Here is an 11,114-nt window from a genome sequence, read left to right on the forward strand (position 1 = left end):
AAACATGCACTCTCTTACACATAAATTAAACAATCTGTGGCAGTGCATGTTCATGAAAGGGGCAATACATTGACAGTGCATTACATACCGTTGAATTTACATTCCACACGACCACACCATGGGATAGTGTGTAAAAATTGACTTGCACACAATCATGTTGCCACTGAACAAATTCTGTGCTCAATGTGTGGAAGGTGCTGATTCCTGAGCTTATCTACTTCACAGAGAGAAGGCCCACAATGTGTGTCATTACCCTTTTGCAGTTGGAACCGAGCTTTTAGGCTCCCTCAGGGGGTGTGACAATGCAGGCGGGCGAAAGAACCAGCGGTGTAAAGTGAAATACCGAATGTAATGAGGGGTCCTGAGTCTCCCATATCTGAAGATTATTCAGTTCATATGCGCTGAATAGGGGCTTCCTGGAAGATTTCAGGCCCCCCTGAAGTACTGAGGGACCCTAGCACTGCAGGAGCTTCAGGGGTCTGCGTTACGCCCCTGGAGAAATATCTCTCCCGTTTCCTTTGCAAAACCCATCATGGACCACTCAAGGCATGGGCCGTGGTTTGCAGATTTACGAGTGGAAATGTGAACATCAGTACCGAGGTGTGATTTGTAAATATGTGACATAGATAGAAGGACTTATTGGCAGTCAAAGCATTAAAACTGCACCTGCAAGTACACTGTCTCACTTATGTGCAGATGTGCAACTTTTGGGACATTTCAAAACTTTTCGAAGCTATGCCATGAGGATCGGTGTCACTTGCAGCCCTTCTGTCGTTATCCTGAAAACGTTTTGGGAATTCTACTTTCTAAAGTAAAACCATGCACGTCTGTTCAAAGTGAATTAGCAATCCGATCTATCGGGGTCCTCGGAGCACGAGCGCGGACCTGCAGGGAAGGGAAGTGGGGGGGGGATACGCGGAAGGAGCTGCAGCAGCCAGCACCGCATTCCATGTGCTTCGTTTAAAGCATTAATTATGTAATTATGTGAGTTCCCAGTAGATTTAAAAAATATTTGTTAATCAAATATCCATAAAGATGCAGCTGATTTACAAATAAATATCATTAACTAATAAACACCTGTACTGGAGATTCCTCCGCATTCAATTACTTTTACTCTCTATGCCCCTGGGAAAAAGATGTGCTTGGAATGAGTGAGGGATCAAGTCTCCTCGTGCGTGCTTACAGGACAGAGAAATGCGTGGTACATTAATGGCTCTTTTTAACCAAATGCGAGCCTTTTCATTATGTGAGTAGGGGGGGCGGGGGCCTGCCGCAGTACGGACCTCCTGCCGGGGTTAATACTTCTATGACATGGATATGGATGTAGAGCCTAGAGATGACTGGTGTACGCACATCCACTTTCTTTCCAAACATGGTGCGCAGCATGAATTAGGTTGGTGGGTGGTCCTTCTCGTGACCTAGGATCCAGTGTAATATAAATAATAAACTTTAACTTTACTGATGATTGTCATGGCGGCAATGCGCGCGGCATCATCGCGCTGCGGAGGCCTTCGTGGGCGGGCCGGAGGAGGACACTGCTTTGGGCGTTTTTTTGGCTGGATTTTGCTGGTTATGTGATGGGGCGGCTGTGCGGCAACGTGCGCAGATCTTTTACAAATTGCTGACACGCCCAGCCCCCAGCATAACCACCGTGCACAACAGGCAAGTCATCGCGTTAAAGTCGGCCCCCGCCGCCCGAGGCCCGACCCGAGTGTGCCTGGTATGGTTACGGTACTAGCTAGCAGCAGTAGTAGCAGCACCGAGCCGGACCAGGCCTGCTAATCGCAGCCGGTGTGTGTCTGGCTCTGGCTGGCTGCTCTGTGTGTCCCAACTCGAGTCCCTGCCGGCCGGCCCACCACAGCAGGTAACGGAACGATGTTAAGTTAAGAAATGCACTTTTGGTTTAATCTTTTTCAAAATGTTCACAGGGCAGGGGAACCTCCTCTCAAAACCTTACTATGAGGAAGGCTCCCTTGCTGAAATTCAGATCGATTGGTATTACATCTGACTTTTAGCAGTGCCAGTTGAGGATGTGGGTGGAGCCAATATAGTGGGTGGAAAAGTAGGTGTGGCCTCCAAAAAACATTTAAGCACCCGCACTTCATATTTTACAAACTAAGCACTGGTCCTCAAGCATCCGTAAGTGATTTAAGACCAAGAGTTGAAACACCATGGCCCTCATTACGATGTCGGACACCGTTGCGGGAAAGGAACCGCCCGACCATAGGTCGGTGGTTCAGCATTCCCAATTAGGATGTGACCGCACATAAACGTACATTTTTCCAATAGGAGCCTATGCGGCTGGGTGAAAACGACCGCAGCACAAGCTCCCATTGAAAAATGGAAGTTTCTAAACATCTCAGCAGCATGTGGCAGGCACCTGGATGTTGAGGGGGTACCATAGGTGGTCCCCAGGCCCAAATGCGGAGGGCCAGGGGGGAAGGGGGCTCTACAAGGGGCCCACAAAGTCAGTTTCCGACAGCCAATCCATGTCGGAAAGGCCGAAATGGATTGACTGTCGTAAGCCGATATCATGATCCTAACGGTGGAAATGCAGTCCTAAAGGGATCATGGTGCATTTCCGACTGACCGACGTGTTCCTTGAGCCTGTCGGCACCGCCTTGGATTCCCCCACAGGTTTAAACTCAGACCACCATCATCCTAATGCGGAGGTTGGACTTTCAACCTACAATGTCGGGCGGAAAGGCTCTGACCAGCGGTTAGAGGCTTTCCGCCTGACATCGTAATGAGAGCCTATGTTGCCTCTATGAGAACTCTGATCTCTGGCAGAGAGCTGAAGCCATATCAATCTTCTAGAGCTTCAGGCTATTCGTCTTGGCTTGAAAGCCTTTCTACCATCCATCAAAGGGACACTGGCACAGGTGCTCACGGACAAAACGGCCGCCATGTGGTAGTGCAACAAGCACAGCAAGGTGTGGTCCTGGATGCTGTGGCAGGAGGCGCTATGCTTCTGGAGTTTGCAGGATCCAAAGAACATCTTCCTGATTGCCAAACACATGACAGGCTCTCTGGATGGCAGATCGGGCAAGCTGACCAGGTGTCATCTAGTGGACTACAAGTGGTGTTTCATCCTGAGGTGCCACAGCGAGAAGGATGTGCCCTGGCTAGAACTATTCCCCACCGTCGAGAATGTGCAATGCCAACAATTCTATGCACTGGTGTTTCCTCCAAGGCACTCGTTAGGAGGTGCAGTCTGACTGGAATGGACAGAAGAGCGAGAGCTCCTGTAAATATTTCCACCGCTACCTTTACTACCATGTGTTCTGAGGAAGGTCAAGACATACTGAGTCCTACTCTTTCTTATCACCTGCAAGTCTGTACAGTGGGCACAGTCAAAGAGTATTCGCCAGCTCTTTTGGCCTTTCTGAGTTTATCTCAGCAACCATCTTTAAGTCACTAGTTGTGATGCATTTTATAAAAGCTTTGACTGACATCTCTACTCAAACTATTAATTATGCCTCAATGGCATCTGAACTTTGTCTTCATGTTTCTCATCTGCACGCCTTGGACCCTATGCACAGCTGTTCTTTAAAACTATTAACACAAAAGACCACATTCTGCATTGCTATTAAGTCAGTGCGCCACACAGTCACTTTTGATCCACCCCCCATACACCACCTTTTCCCCCCAACAACCTGATACCGATGACTGTGGCATCCTTCCTACCAAAGGTCATGACTCCCTTCTATGTTGGCCAATCAATTACTCTCTCAGTGTTTTTTGCACCACCTCACCCCTCAAAGGAGGAGGAGAGACTTCATCAGCTTGAGCAAAGGAAGGTTCTGAGCTTTTACATTTATCGCAGAAAAGACCATCGTGTGAAAAATCACCTCTTCATCAGTTTGTAGATGAAAAGAAATGAAATGCGGTTCAGCAGAGGATCTTGTGAAGGTTCCTCGTCCTTTGCATTAAAATGTGCTATACACTGGCCATGAAGCTACCCACCGATGGCCAGCGGGCGCGTTCCAGCAGGGCCAAGCCCCCTTAAGGGCTTTTGCAAGATAGATATCGCTTCCAGACATCTGTCAGGCTGTGACATGGGTGCTGGTGCATAGGTTTACGAAGTACTACTGCCTTGAAAGTCAAGTCCAGTGTGAAGGGCACTTCGTTTGTCTGGTTCTGCAGGACATTTTATTCTGAGCCCACTTCCCTGGCCCTCCACCTTCTGGAGTTACTGCTATGCTATTTAATCTAAAGGTGAGGAAGCATCCATCAGAATAATAATAAGTCAGTCACGTACCTTTGTTGACACTCTTTCTGGTGGATATTCTATCTAACCACAGATTTATACCTGCTTGTTCTGTGGAGTCGCCTCTTTACCGTCTATAAAGGAGTCAAATTAGGAATCACACTTTCTCAGGCAATTTGTTCTACAGTCCACGTCTGTGGGCTCGGATGGAAAAGATTCAAGAAACTAACATCAGGACTCACAGGTGACGCTTATATACAGCTCCGCTCTGTCACTCATGGGGTAAAATGGAGTCAGTGCAGATCCACACAGCGCCATCTACTGTCATGTGAGAGCAGTGCTGGAGAATTCTTCACATCCAGTCTGGCGCCTGTGGATATTCTTCCATTTGAGTGAATGTTTTACATTTGATCGTAAGCATGCTGTGGTACCACCAATGACTATAGAGGTGTACACTCTTGTGTGAGTATTTTGTAAGCTCTTACAAAGCCATTTCACCATCCCACCACATCCCTCATATGGCATGCCCTCCTACGGCAGATGAATGAAAGTTTCCTTCACTCAGAACTTGCATCCTCAACTCTGATTTTGTGACACGGTAAGGGGAAACATCAATTACCAAGGATTCAAAACCACGCAGTGCCTTTACGAGGTGGGCAGTGCAATGAATGCGATGTTACTATGCATTCCTTCAGCACGCAAGTCATTACAACAACTTACTTTAGGGAACGCGATGTTGGATTTTAAGTCAAACACCTTCCCTACTTATACACAGTCTGGAGTTGGAATAGTAAATTATACTATTCTAAAGTCCATTGCTTCCCTAAAGCAAGTCATTGTAACAACTTGCGTGCTAAAGGAACACATGGTAATGACGCAGTGTTGGTTTAGACTGCGATGTTATGGCATGTGTGCTTTAGGCATGCGTGGTTGTGTCACATGACCCATGGTAATGTTGAAGCACTCCCATGACTTACTTGGAAAATCATTCTCACACTAGGCCATGAAAGAAATATTACAGGCAAGACAGAGTAAGGTATATTTGCATAATCAAACAGAATTAGAAACAACCTTCATAACAGACATGATTTAAAATAATGAACATATCAAGTAGACTCAGTAAAAATAAATGTATTCGGCTCAAGTGCCTATAAAGATCGTACCAGAAACCTTTTAATTAACCACCGCATTTTGCATATTTTGAAATAATTGAAAAAAATCTGAAAATTAAGAACGTTGAATATTTCAGTCAGGCAGGACTACACATAATTTGTATATTCTGCATAATAAAGACCTGCCACAGCCAATACCGGTTATTAAAGGCCTTCAAATTTCACACCTGATCTGCAAGCAAATAACCCATCGGTCTCAGGGGTTCCCCAACCCCTGAGTGACTTTATCCCAAGTCTAAAGTCCGTTTATAGTTTCTAACAAGCAACTGATTCTGCAACAACTCTACTGGCCCTTCAGAGATTCTGGCGTCAGACTGACTTTCATAATCCACACCCTTCCAACATTTTACATAAGTATCTGACGTGAATGATTCTAGCCCATCTTCTGTAAAATTCAGTCCCCTTCGGGTGCCATCAATGAGACTTAGCAAGAAACCAACCCCCCAGCGAGTCAGACACTGCCGTGCTGTTTTTAGAACCGGTTGGCTGTGGGGTGGAGCCCTAGAGCTTCCTCCCATTTTTCACTCCGATAAGGACGTTGGATTGTAGGCCGACTGGCCCTCCTGCAGCGTAGAATGATGATTTATCACACTCTAGGACACCTGTGTATATAATATAGACAGTGGCGCCCGGCATGACTTGCAGGTGGTGGGGCAGCGCAAGGGGCAGTGGGGGCAAAAGGGCAAGGGGGTGCGCAGTGGAAAAAAATATACACACTTACCTTGCCACCAGGACCTGCGTCTCTGCTCCTCGTGGGACAGGAAGCCAGGAAGAACAGCTAGGCTCCCAGCATTGTGATTGGTAGGCATCCAGGCTCTCCTGACCAATCACAACGCTGCAATGCAGCATTGTGATTGGTTTTGAGTGTCCTGGTTCGACGCTCAACCAGGAAAATGGGGGTCTGGGCATGTTCTCCACGCAGGCTGTAATGCAGCCTGAATGGAGAACAGGGAAAGTGCGCATGATAGTTTTGGGCGGTCCGAGAGGGCCGACCAAACAGTCATTGCACACTTAGGAGTGGGCAAACCACTCCTCCCCTGCCCTGCTCCGAGTGCAGAGCAGCCCCGCCCAACCGCCCGCAAAGGAAACATAAAATGATCATAACTAAAAGTTATGAAATAACTGCAGCAACTAGTGTCATCAGGAATATTTTGAGACCCTGGGCAAAAAATATTTTGGGGGTCCTTATTTGGAACAACTTTGAATTTTGTGAAGCATTTCTTGCAAATTCAATACCTATGTTGTCTAGCAATTTTGAATTATATGTTGAAGGTTAAGATACAAAAATACACAGAAGCAAGCTAGAGAGAAAGTCCACTGTCTTGGGAGGGCCCTGGAAGGTGGGTGCCTAGGACAACTGCTCAGTTTATCCATGCCTTAAAATGTTTCTGGTAGTTGCACTGTAAAGTATGTTTCCAGGCCTACCATTGTAGCTGGCTGTGCAGTTTTAAAACTGTAAATTCGGCCTGTCAAAATAACCCATTCTGACATGCCTAAACCTTCCTTTTAAATATTTATATCAACCCTAAGTAGGCCTTAATGCCCATAAGGCAGGGTGCATAGTATTTAAAAGTAGGATATGTAAATTGTAATGTTAAAAAGTGACTTGCCACACTGCTATTTTTACTGTAGCAAGGCTTGCTTTTCCATAGGAAAGCACTGGGATGCAATATTAAATACTAATACTGTATCTCAGGAATAGGAGTAGCTAGAAAAATAATGATCAACTATTTTAGTAGTTATTAAAAATCCAATTTAATGGTAATGTCCGATGTGTTCTAAATATTACAGAAAAGTAACTTTTAGGATGTTTCCTTTTCCCTGCCTCAAGTCCCTGGAAGCTAATTCTGCATTTTGGCCTGCAAGTTTGGACAGATCGTAATTAGCATTTCAATAGGCATACATTAGGTGTGAACGTGCTACCAGAAGCAAACAATTGTCTGATCTGAAAGGGCAGGGATGACCCATCTGAACCTGACAGAATATGCAGAAGGTGGGACTGGGAGAATCCTTTTTGACATTAAATTATCAAGTATTGCTTGAATGCCATATCCTGTTGGACAGACCTGCTGGGCATTTTCATATGACACTTGGGCCACACTTCAAAAGAGGCCACTAGGGGAGAAGACACTAGGATTACAATTGTACATTCACCATGTATACTCCAGCCCTCAAAGCCCAAGTTTAGTGTGGCCAAAGACTTCAGCCATCTTGAAAATGCCCAAAGTTCCTGGTCCCTGTCGACACCCAGTATTTGCCCGGCATGCAGAGTAACTGACGAAACTGAGCTGCATCTCATATTCTTTTGCACGGGTTATACTGAGGCGCGCAGAAAATGGATTATTCCTATCTGTAGGAACCTGGGCTTCACCAGGTGCCACGAAGCCTTTAGAATTCTTAAGACTGAAACGGCCGTGCACATTGTGTTCGCAGTGGCAAAATTTTTGGGGGCTTTATGGCACAAACGGAAAAAATATTTAAAAATGCCAATCTGATTCATTGTATGTAATTAGCATGTATTAGCCGTGCGGCTGCATTATTTTTAACCATTTTATCTATTGTTGTTAAATGTTTTTACATTCATTTTATGTACTTTTATGGAGTTGCTCCGAAATAAAGTTTTCTTGAACTTGAACTTGAAATGCCCAAAGTGGGTGGGGTTAGCCCCATTGGTTAGTGCGCCCCCAGGATTAATTCTCACCCACTAGCTTCTGACAGTCACAAATGTGGCTTCTCCACCCACCAACTTAGGAACACTCCTGGACCTGTGGAAGATCAGAAGAGAACTGAAACTGCTGTATGAGATCTCAGGAGAGCCATTTAGCTGGCCTTCTAAACACTTCTTCTGCATTCTTACCTCCATTACTTTACAACTTGCCCTCAGAGTTTTGCAGACCACTCATCTGGTACGGAATCTATTACTGTTGGACTTAGATCTCAGTATTAACGAGGCAAGCAATCAGTGCCTTTTGTTAGTGAGACTTTCTCCGTGGGCCATCTAAACCCACCTATCTACAACCTCTTTGAACCCCCCCTTCTGCATGATAGAGCCTTTTTATAATCCCAAGCTCCCATTTCTTGATTGCCAAAGCCCTTCGCGCCCCACTATTAGCTACTAACCATTATGCTGATTTTAGCCTCTCAGCTTCTTGAACACTTTCCTCCATCTTTCACAGACCACAATTCTTTTTACCCATCCCCCTTCATACCGTCCGTCTGCCAAGTGTAAGCCTGTTAGATCCACCCTCTGCCCTCGCATAGTCTATTTTGCCAGCATCAGAGGCATATGCTATCACTCAGAGCTCAGAGTGTAAGTTCTGGCTTTTCATGCTCTAGTTTTTCAGCAAGGTTTCACCGTCAGTTTTATAAGTGGGCTGGACAATGTGGGGGCTTCTAGGGGTTGACAGCATGAGAAGCATGGATAAGAACCATTTACATGAGAAATATCCTCTCCTTCTGGTCTTTCTAGGTCTTCTGGTCTTGGTCATTCTGGTTCTTTACCAAGTCTTCCTTTTCTGGTTTGTTTTGGTCCTCCAAGTCCTCCTCCATACCCTGGTCCTCTTAGCAAACCAGGTACTGGTTCCTGAATTGGATGCTCCTGTCTAGTCCTGCCTGGCCCTGGTCTTCTTTGCCCTGCTCCTTCTTGTAACTTCCCGGTACTGGCCCTTCCTGTGCCTTTTGGTACCTGTTCCATTTGCCCTGGTCCTTCTAATCCCCCACCTTCATCCTGATCATCTGCTGGGTCTTTCTCCACCTGGTCTTCTTGTCCTAGTCTTGCTTGGCTTGACACTATTAGCCCTCCTGGTTTGTGCCATCCTGAGTCCCTTCGCCCTGGTCCCTGTCCTCATGGCCCACCTGGTACTGCACCCACTGGTCCCGCACCTGTGTCCTCCTCCCCATTCTCCACCAACTCCCCTATTTCCAAGTCTTCTTCCCGGTAGACCAGCACCAACTCCCCTTCCTCATTCCTCACAGCCCTTTTGTACCATTTGGACTGGTCTCATTGCCTATTTTTTTAAATTACCACCACGCATCCATTGACCACTGTACTCTTCCTTATGAGGAGGCCTCTCCAGACCTACCCCATGCGGTTGCGGAGGAGGTCTCACCAGATCTTCCCCCGCCCACTGATGAGGAGGCCTCACCATACCTTCCTCCCTCTTGGCTTGTGATGTCCAATGCCACCTTCAGGCTTGCCACATGGGAACCTGCCATTGATTCCCCTCGGGTCGGTGACCCTCACTAGACTCTCCTGAGTTCGGATCAGTGTTTACACCTAGAACCCAAACAAACTTGGAAACGTTTGCGATACTGGAGCTCCTCCCTAACCCTTGCCTGTCGCCTCTCCTCCCCGGAACCCACACCCAGCTCCTCTCATCCGACTCGCATGCCCTGACCTCTGTATTTGCCTAAACCTCCTGGATCATCTCCTTTGGGCCCCCGATCCTTTCCCAGCATCCCACTCCCACTCGCTCTCCTCCATTGTAGGCCTCCTGTGGTGTGTACCCCCTCCAACCACTGTGTGTTACAAAACCTGCTTGTGGCAGCAGTACTCTTCCTCATGACTCATCCCTGGGGTAAACCACTGTATTGGGCCATTCGGTCCTCCCCCACTCCTCATTGGCTTTGGGGTATTTTATGTGTGGCAGCAGCGAGCAGGACAAAACAGCGAGCGGTGTGTTTGCATGTTTGCAAATGACCTGTGTGCCGGCCAATGCCGACCCCTGCCTGTTTCTTCCTTTGCACATTCACTTAAAAGATCTTAGCGCCATGCCTCATGTAGAAGGCGTAGTGCCAATTCAACCTTCCCTACCTTCCCTTCAGACTTTGCAACCCTCTGTGGTCGAAACCATCTCACAAACTGCCGAATCCACCTGCTTGCTACAAGCCACCATGGCACTTCACCATAAAATGGTGGCTGGTAGCCCATTATGCCCGGATGTATAAAGTGATTATACTCCTGCCAACTAACATAGGCCAAAAACCTGTTACAATTATCTGGATTGTACCATCTGCCCAAGAATCTGGGGGGGCATATCTCCCCCTGGTTACCTGCCCCCCAAACCCATAAGTGGGAAGCTGCTGGCAACAGCTGCCCTAATCTTGGTTGTGGTTGCCCTGCTCCTGAGGAGGCCTGACAGAGAACTTTGAGACTGGCCAAACACACGCTGGCACAAACTTCCACATGATAAGAGGTGATCTAGCTCCTTGATAAAAGATTCCAGAGCCCCTCCAGCCTCCCACTGAGCGTGCACATAAAGTGAAAAAGTAAACCTGGGTACAGGGTGCTGGACACACCACACACTGCCAGTGGCGTTGCAAGGATGCAATGGGCCCTAAGGTCAGCAATGAAAGGGGGTCCTCCATGCCCCCTAGTTTGGTAGTGAAACAGAGCCACAATAGAGCTGAAGATGGCCCCCTCGTAGTCTTGGACCTGGTGGCACTGCACCGCCTGCTACCCCCGTCCCTCCTTCAGACCTCCCCCACCCGACCACATGCACAATGAAAAGAAGGGCACGTACCCATACAAAAACCAAACGTGTGAGACTTGTCTTTGACGAACTGCAACACCTTGCGCGTCAACAATAAAGAAAATTGTTTTGAAAGAGTCAACAGTGAGCAGTGGAGAAACCAAACCTATAGATCGGGCGCAAAAGGTAAATGAAGGTGGGTGCTGGCGGGGAGGAACCACCTTTAAAAGACATCCACCTGTCGTGTCGCGTCTAGTCCTC

Source organism: Triturus cristatus, chromosome 3_2 (assembly GCF_964204655.1).
Source record: "Triturus cristatus chromosome 3_2, aTriCri1.1, whole genome shotgun sequence".
Taxonomy (NCBI): Eukaryota; Metazoa; Chordata; class Amphibia; order Caudata; family Salamandridae; genus Triturus; species Triturus cristatus.